At 36.6% G+C, this 9863-nt stretch overlaps 1 protein-coding gene across 1 annotated transcript in view; it reads left to right on the top strand.

The window, feature by feature from the left end:
• LOC109366218 (maestro heat-like repeat-containing protein family member 2B) overlaps positions 1 to 8921 on the top strand; it is a 26939-nt gene extending 18018 nt beyond the window's left edge. Inside the window, exon 11 of the transcript XR_004158974.1 lies at positions 8737 to 8921. The gene's annotated coding sequence lies outside the window, so the exon portion shown is untranslated. The remainder of the gene's footprint in view (positions 1 to 8736) is intronic.
• The last annotated feature ends 942 nt before the right edge of the window (positions 8922 to 9863 follow it).

A 9863-nucleotide genomic window follows, 5' to 3' on the forward strand; every position in this document is an offset into this window, starting at 1 on the left:
AAGAAGAAGAAAAGATAATGTTCCTTGAAAAAAAAATGTTCCCTGATCAAAAGTTTTATGCAGATTGTTATGAGGCCTGACGCTTGAATTACCAGAGATTTCTCACTGTAACTTGTACTTTTTATGCATTTGCAGCAGTATTTTAACTGAACTAAGCCTCTCCAGAGCACAGTCCCTGCAGAGACTTACTGCTCCTTGGCGGTTATGGACCTGCAATAGCACACAGGGCACAGCCATATATCTACATGGTGAAGATACTGCATGCTTTTATAGCAGGAAGATTGTGCTTTGGCCAGATGGTGTTAATTAAATTACACTCTTCTCTTAACAACCATGAGAATTTTGGAAAGTCATAGACAAAGTAGGGATTATGAAAAACAGACTTTATTATTTCTTTCTCCATAGGAATTGAATTTGAGCAGAAATTCCATGAGGAAATTCTGTTACGGGCCTTTTTTTTTTCTTTTTCTCCAGTTTATACAATCCAGTGAATATACACAGTGTAGTCTAATTGAAATTCATGCTTAGGGAACAAGTAATATCATTTTGTTTCCTTTGGTATACTTTAATAGTCATAGAAAACTCTTCAACAACCCAAATAATAATTGATATACGGCTGTCTTAGTTTCAGCTGGGAGGGAATTATTTTCTTCTGGTATGATGCTATGGCTTGATTCTAGGAGAAAAACAATGTTGATAACACATCTGTGTTTATAGTTTTTGCTAAGCAGTGTTGTACAGAGCCAAGGCCATTCTTGGGGAAGGGCTCAAGGAGCTGGGAGGGAACAGAATCAGCACAGCTGACTTAACTGGCCAGAGGGATATTCCATACTGTACGACATCAAGTGAAAGGAGTTTTGAAGGTGTTGGGAGTGCATCTCTCTCTCTTGCACTGCTTCAGGGCTTCCTGGGCATTGATTGGTGGGGTGGTGAGCAATTCTTTGTGCATCACTGCTATATACATTTATATACATACACAGTCATAAGTATTTTCCTTTTTCCTTTCTCTGTCTTAATAAATTGTTTTATCTCAACCCATGCTACTTTTTTCCCCAATTCTCTCCCTCTTCCACTGGGAAGGGGGAGAGTGAGTGAACATCCGTGCGGTGCTCAGCCACCTGCTGGGTTAAATCACAACAATGGCATTTAGGGAAACAACCCGATCTACAAATATAGGTGACTGGTTATTTGTTAATCATAGCTTTAAACTGAAGAAAAAAAAGGTGTAATGCATGGAGAAAGACAAATAATTCTCACCAATTCTGGTGCAACTCAGCCTTTCATCTTGCTGGAAAATTTGAAATGACTACCGAGGTAGAAAAAAGATGCAAAAAAAATGATGTAAACAGGGCTGCTTCTTTTTTGAACTCCGTAGGGCTGAGTTCTCATAACTCTTCACAGCTGTCAGGCTAATGATTTAGAATTCTAATAAGTTATGGATGCTGACTTGGAAATGGTTTGGAATGGAAGGGACTTCTTGGAGTCAGCTGGCCTAACCTACTCTAGGTTGTTGATAGCATTTAGAACTGAATACTTTGATGCTTCTTTCCTTTCTGCTCTATGTCATTTTTCCAGCTTCATGATGGTATCAGATACAAGATACAGAGATTCAAATTATACAGAGAGTAATATGCAAGGACTCAATTGCACAGAGTATCTGCGAAGGCAGCAGAAAACATAAAGCAAATTTTTCTATACTTTCTCTCCCAAACTGCTGAGTTAGCACATTGACAAGTTTATTTTATACTACATATTTTCATGCTATACAGTAAGACCTATGATTATTGTGGATGATGATGATAATCATAGAAACACAGAATCATAGAATCCTTAGAGTTGGAAGGGACAGCTTAGGGCCATCTAGTCTAACTCCCCTTCAAAGGACAGGGACACCACTGCTAGATCATCTTGCCCAGGGCCTTATCCAGCCTCATCTTGAACGTTGTTTGGGATGGGGCATCAACCACATTACTAGGCAACCCGTTCCAGTCACTCTGCTCCCAAATCTGACAGCTTGTTCTTGAATAAAGCGTGGAGGACCTTTTTTGTGTGTGTCATCAGAGAAGTATATATCTGTAGTATGACCTGAGCTTCCTTCTGCTGGATTTGCCAGTGATGAGAGGGAGCTTTATTTACTACAGATCACAAATCATAAAAATGACCAGTATATTCCTGTATGTTCTTGGAGACCACTGGATCTCACTGCTACAGGTCATCACAAAATTAATGTGCAGCTGCCAGAAAACTCTCAGGAGTTCTCAAGTTATTGCACGGAGGATTATGTTGTTTCACTTCTTCAGTGTTCAGTGCAGATGAGCTGGGAAAATCTCTAATACCCGTAAGCACTGGCTTTCTGCCAGCTAACACAAGCTTATTGTGTAAAAAAAGGTCTGGCACATAGAACAGGTATGGAAATTTCTCAAGAAATGAGAACTATGCAACATGGGTGTTTGGTAGGCTCAGAGATTATAAAGTAACAATATAATACAGTAAACAGCTAAGTACATATATAAGACATATATCCATCTATCACATGTCTCTCACAGACACAGTAAAACAGAGATGGCAGTGAATTAGAGAATCTGACAGATTCTATCTCCTCCACAGCAAATCAGGACTGACTACATCTCAGATAATAGCGTGTGATGTTTATTCAGCTTATTCTTTAAGAACTTCATTCATTCAAGTAGGATACTACCAGCAAACTCAATTACGGGGAAAAGTGTTATTTACACTGATACCTACTTCACAGATAGGTGAAGAAGTAATCTACAGATATCCTTTCTTTAAACTCTATAGGGGACTTGCTGAATAAACTGAAGGTATCAGCAAGGGAACTGAAGTATTTAAAAGATGAATTTGTGTACATATTTTACAGAAGAGACCACGCAGCACAAACCACTGCTGCACCTCAGCAGACAGTCTGTCAGGGGGTAAAGGTGAAACAGGGAGTTGTCTATGCCTTAGTCCAACATGGCTGATAAACACTCCGAACTTAAAACTGTCTCACAGAGGAAAGTTTGTGCAGACATGAAAAGTTGCCTTTCTATTTTTAAATAACCCATATTGCCATATATATTGGGTTCCACGTTTTGAGAATTTTCTTAATCCTCTGCAGAGACGTTTTAATTACTTCAAAATTTTATGGATATTGTTATTGTTCTAATCATTTCTTCATAAATGCTTAGAAGAGGAGAGAGTCTTCTCTTGAGAGCACTCTGAATAACATAATTTTGAGATGCAATACAATTTTTAATTAGGACTGTAGGCAGTAGGGCAGTTTAAACAAACCCCAGAATAAAATCTAGAGGCTTTGCTGAGATGTCTTGGAAGATCTTAAACACTAAAAATCATCTACAATGTTCAAAAGTTGTTCCACAAGAAAATATCTTTGTCAGGAAATGGTAGACAAGATCAAATCTCAAGGATAAATCAGAAGTTCTTCAATCAGAAAGTGAAATAGGCAACTACTGAAAAAGCAAATAATTTATGGGCTATTTCTGCTAATTAGAATCTTTCTTGGCTTGTTTACTGGGTTTTACAGATTTACATATCTGAATAAGTAGAAGTTTCTATCAGTAATTCTGAAAAACATAAGAATTATCATATAAAACCAACTTCCTGCCCCTGAATCCAATAAGTTTTAACACCTGAGAAACAGGCACCAGAGGCATACAGATAGCAGATATATACCAGCCTAGAAAGTACACGATTCTAAAAAGAGAGCACAGATGTTTAACCTCTTCAGATTACATTAGACATCAAAACTCCACCATCAGTTTCATCTATTTCTGTATAGATTAACTAATGGCATAACAGATTTCTATGTATTTAATATTATTATTGTTTTAACAGAGAACAGACTGACAGCTAACAATATTCATAAATTCAAACAAAAGGAAAATCCTTACTATAACATTTAAGTTACTCAGCAGAAATACACAGAAATATTTATGTTGAAACCAATGTTCTCTAAACAGGAATCACAAATTGACCTCAATGACTAATAAATAATATAAATAAATTGATTAACTCCAGCAGTTTGTTTTCATATTTGTCAGCCTTCTGCTTACTAGATGGTATAAGACTAATCTTTTCTGTTCCTTTCCCTAAGCATGAGTTTGCAATCAGTCTTTCCTGAGCTATCTCTCAGAAACTCTCAACAAATTTCTGCCTTGGCAGTGCTGAAATTGAATATTATATTTATAATTATAGAATTATAAAATCATATTATTAATAACAATATGATAAAGTTTACGAAGTGTCATGTTTTGGGTTTTAGTGGCATCAAGACTTCTCTACCTGCTACCATATACAGTAGAGTTTATCTAGAAGCATTTTCTCTTGCCAAGAGCTAAAGTCTGGGAGTACAGATGACTTCTGCACATCTTGGTTCTCTTGCTCTTCTATGTGACCTGCTCTAGAAGGAACTGGAGTTCAAGCTGCAGCCTGTTCACCTTTGACTTTTAGTTTCTTACTAATTTTTTTTTTTCCCCTATCCTTTTTTCTTTTCGTTCTTTTTTTTTTCTGTAGGAAAAGGGTATTATTTTGCTGGATTGAGCAATGGGCAGTTTGACTCTCAACTTCTTGTGATTGCTCTGTGAAGTGAGGGTCCACTGTAAAAATGAAAGCCCTATTTACACTTGCAGAATATATAAACTATATATTCTTCTGATACCAATGGATAAAGTTGGAATAGTGTTATTATCAGAGGCATTTGATGCTTTCAAGACTTAATCAATTTTCAGAGAAGAACATTAAAACGTCCTGCAAATTTTTCACTACGAGAATACAGTGATTCTTGTGGCAGGCTGAGGAAACTTCAAGCTGTAGAAATGTACTGATGAATATTGTTTTACAGTCCTTGTTGAAATCCTAGATTCTGTGGGGTTATCATTTCCTTAAAATACATAAACAATTAATTCCTAAGGTAACACACGTTCTCAAGGCCTTTGGGGTTTGTAACTAACTGATCCAGTTTTAATCAGCATTATCATGCAGTCAATACATGAACAAATCTATGAATGTTCTCAGTCAGTTTGAACATTTAAACCAATTACAATGATTACTAGCACATGGCAGGAAATGTCCCTTTCTGAAATGTGAATTTTTGTCTGTGTAATAACTAAGCTGATGACCCATCCACCTCCCCCTTAATGCTCAAAGGAAAGGAAAAAAAAGTCAAGAAGAAAGGTCTTGCGCATGAAAAATTGATTAGTTCTATTGCATTTTTCTTATCATTAAGTGTTTTGATACTTCCAACCTATAATTCAGTTGGATGTTTTGCACTGAATTTCATTGCTTGAAAGCAACAAGGGTATGAAAACACTTTTGAAGTTTAGTTAAAAAGGGCTACAGCATTTCAAAATTTGCTCTTGAAGATGGAGGGAACGAGACAAACAGAAGAACTTGAGGAAAGCTTATGGTCAGTAATTTTTGTAGCTATAATAAAATACCTAACATCCAAGATTTACCTAAGAATAAATTGTGACTGTATTGCTTTTCAAATGATACTATCAACTTTGCATATAGATTAAAATATGTATGCTATGGTAGTATTGATCTAAGGAGAAAATCAGAGTATTTCAAATTAATATTCTGCGACTGAAACATACAGCCATATTCCTCCCTCAGATTGCAGAGAATATAGGAACTAGTTGAAATACAACAGTAAGTTATCTTTATAACCTTCCATTCACCCAAGGAGATATTTTAGTTCAGAACTGGATCTAATGCTATTTTGGAGGAGGAAGGAATTTAATGCAACATTTTTAGCATGTCATATAGTTAGATCATATTGAAAGAAATGAGAACTTATCACAACAGTTTATTAAGGAAAGATAGCAAAATCAATTTAGAGGTTTTCACCAAAGAACTCGATAGAAAAAAAGAAAAAACAAAAAAAAATTTATTTAGCCTACCTTGTGGATATTTCCCACAAAAATTGCTAATCAATACCTGTTCAGAACTAAAAAGTATAGAGTCATGAAAGAATTTGATAGAACAGTGTGGAGTAGAAAATGAGGATTAAAAAAAAACACCACATCTTTCTTAAGATATTTCTGGGTATGCTCAGAGATCTGCAGTTGATAGGCTGCAAAGTAGGGCTACATAACTCACTTTTGTAATAGTGTATTGCTCTTCTTTCATTTTAATGTGTATTATGCTGGATCTTCTTGATATTCCTCTGTTTTCTGACATTCACCTTTAATATTTACAGAGGACATACCAGTAAGGCACAAGTCATTTGAAACATAAACCATGTGTACATCTGGTTCTGTAACATAATTTCCACAATGCAAGCTTATTTTCTGCTGGATTTGGAGAAATATCCTTTAGGAATGGATAGTAATTGATTTAACATATCTAACATGTCGGGTTGCTTGTTTGTTTGTTGTTTGTTTGTTTGTTTTAGGAGATAAGATATGTATACAAAAGAGTCAGAACTAGTCATGATTAAATCTGTCTTTTAAAACTGCTTACGTTCTTTAAATTATAATTTGCTAGCAAAATTCTTATTTTAAGAGTCTAATCCCAATGTACTGATCCAATGTGCAATGGCACTGAAATTAGCTATATACATTAAGAGTGATTTTCTCAAACAAGTCTTATGTGATGCTGGATTCAGATGTTCTTGCAAGTCAATTTTGTATATGAGCATCCCCCTTCATTGGACCTAACATCTTCTACCAGAAGTCCCTGCAGTCTTACTTCTATAAACATTACAGCAACTTATAGGCTCTATCTGAAATGAAAAGTAATCTGAAAATCTGTGTGCACTACTTGATATAATCAGCCATGGTTATGCATGTACTAGCCTCCTTGGAAACGAGGGACTTTTAGTCAATAAACAGCTAGGCTAAATACAAAGTGTGAACGGAAGTCACCTACAAAGACAACTGCTACGTCTCTCTCTGAGCTGATGAAGCCTTAAGGGGGCTTAATTTTTTGATCTGTAGGGGAAGGAGTTTGTTCATGTATGCATACAATGTACTATCATGCACACAAAGAAAGGATCTCAATTTTCAGTTAAGTACTCTCCTTAGGGAATGACATACAATCTTAAAAGAGAGAATGTATTGTACCAGAAATGTAAGAGAAACAGTACAAAGAATTCCCAACCAACAGTAAACAAAGAATTCAAATAAGGAAAGCAGGGATATTCTTGAGTCTTTAACAGTTCATGAATCAGTTTTGGCCCAGAATCACTGTCAGACTTCAGTGCTCAGGTTTCAACATCAAAACAGGCCATGTGAGAAGAAAGCTCAGCTGCCATCCTGGAATAAAAACGTAAGAAATTTTTACTTTTCTCAACATTTTAATAAAACACTGAAGTAATTTAATGCTGCCCATAGCATTTCTGATGGGTAGTTAAGGAGGCTTTTTCTCAGAATTAGGAGCATTGCTAGCAATAGCTGAACCATACATGGAAAAATGACTTACAAAAATTTAGGGACATTAAGAGATTTTCTTTTAATACTGAGAAAAGAATGCAGCTTCTTTCATCTACCTTCTGACACGAGCAAGAACTCAAAAATATCTGCTCCACTAACCTTCTATGGTCAGTTGTCAGATTGTTATGCTTTGTTTATATTATAAATGAATGCAAGAGCAGTAGTCAGACCTGCAGTCTTGTTACGTCAAGAACACTGTCAACACGTAGAAAGAAATGGCTTAGGGATAATTAGTTTAATCAAGTTACGATGCAGCTCTGGGCTACCCTATGCAGTAGGTCAGTAGGTACACTATAGGTCTGCAGTTTTCTCATTTTGCTGTTCCTAAAGTGAATGCTGGGGAATGTCCTGTACATAAAAAAGAAGCAACCAAGTACAGTTAGGTCTTTCTTTGGAGGACAGTTACTTCACGGCACCAATCAGGGAGGCATCTTAAGATACTTGGTTCAGAAGACCTTCATTGAGATCCTAAGAGTGATGTGCTCAAATTAGGTAAACTGGCTGCAGGTGCACATTCCTAATTTGCCTTTCAAAGAATGCATTCATGTGTCTCACTGAGCTACAGTTTACTCCATCATACAATGAAGTAAAATTTGGTGTCCATGTGGGTTTAACGCCTCACAGATGGTGCACTGTGAACTCACATTGCTGTAGCTTTGTATGTTTATTACTATCCAAGAAAGCAAACCCTTCCAGTAAAAATAAAAGCTCAGTAATGAAAAAAAGGAAAAAGAAGTTTTTACTCTTTGTGTGGGGAGAATAGCATAGCCTAAGAGAGTAAGATTCAGTATAGAATTAAATCATCCAACTCCAAGAATAGGCATTTAAAGGCACATTAGGAGGCTGAACTCCCTCTTCAGTGAGCAGAGATCCACTCAATACAAGAGAACTTCTTCTGGCTCCGAAGCAGACTGTTGGCCAGCTGAGTCCCTCCCAAGCTGACCAAACTTCCACAGAATTCACAGTAAGTTACACAGCCCACATAGAGTCATCTCAGGTCAGATTCTGTAGTTCAGAAATTAATCCTGTCCAGAGGATCACCATGTTACTGATAAAGTTGCTCAGGTGAAATCTGCAAAACGGGTTCATGGAGGTCCCAGAATCTTTCCTATGCATAACTGAGCCCAGAATTTCCATTCAGGCTAAGAAAAACATATATTATTTGTCAGCATTTAGGACTTTTTTTTTCTCTCCTTCCTTCTCATACTGCTAGAAATGGAGAGGATGAATTTCTCTTAATTGCTGGAAACACACCTGTCACATCTTTCAATTTTCTTTCCAGGCACATCTCTGGAAGCAATAGATGGAAATTGGTGCACAAAAACTGAAAAACTGATGCTTCTTCCTATTATAAGTGAGCCCTGAAGGAGTAACTGACCTGCTCTTAGAAGCACTGAGTAAAATAGAAACAGCTACCAAAGCCCTGGAGGTGGAGGGGACCTTTTTGACTGGTTTCTTTCACAGTATTTCCCTATGTTCATCAATGTTAATTAAAAATGCTTTATTCTATTCTGAATATGATTTTTTTTTTTCCAGTGGAACGTGGTAGCTTAGATGGTTTTTTTTTTGTTTGTTGTGTTTTCTCCCATTTATGTGAAAATAGCCATTAGAAAGAGACTTTTGTTACATTGAGGTCTTGTGTCTCTTGGTGCTCCCCTTTTCTGCTGTTCACACTCCTGACATATTCTAGTTTGAGAGCCAAGGTTTATAGCCAAGATGAATAATCCTGCACAGACGTATACTTAGGACACAATGACGGGTTTCACAGAGGAGGCATAAATAAATGGAATTCTTTTACTTCTGGTTCAGGCAGTATAGAATTCACTTGTTTATGGTCTGAAAATACCAATCAGGCATCTTTGTCAACTATTTTTCCCATCTGTCAGGAACTTATCCTGAAGTGGAAGGAACAAAACAACACCTAGTTTATTTCCTTGACAGCAAGTTTTTTCTTTTTATTTTTATTTTGTAAATAACTTCTTGCAAATCTTCTGTTTTGCAGGCTCTTTTTGCTTTCCAGTTTCATCCCATATTAACCATCCATTTCCCATGGCATCATCTGTATTTCTTACCTTTTTCTTACCACGTCTTTTGTGATCTTTATTTCCGTTCTGTTTCATTTCATGCTGCATTCTTTTACTCCTAAATATCCCTTTTTATTTGCTTCAGTAATCACTGCCTCTCACACATACCCTCTTACTTTCCCAAATTACTTTCCCAAGGGGCTTTCTCTCCTTCAGGCACTGCTCCAGTTATGTGGTCTACACTGAAGCAATGCTGACTAGCATACAGGAGATCTTATTCTCTAGCGGGAGATTCTTCTCTAAAGAAAAATCATGTGAGAAGCTCTTCTACTAAGAGACTGTTTAAATAGTGAACAATGCAAAGAGACGTGAATTTACAGTACAT

The sequence above is a fragment of the Meleagris gallopavo genome, chromosome 2, assembly GCF_000146605.3.
Source record: "Meleagris gallopavo isolate NT-WF06-2002-E0010 breed Aviagen turkey brand Nicholas breeding stock chromosome 2, Turkey_5.1, whole genome shotgun sequence".
Taxonomy (NCBI): Eukaryota; Metazoa; Chordata; class Aves; order Galliformes; family Phasianidae; genus Meleagris; species Meleagris gallopavo.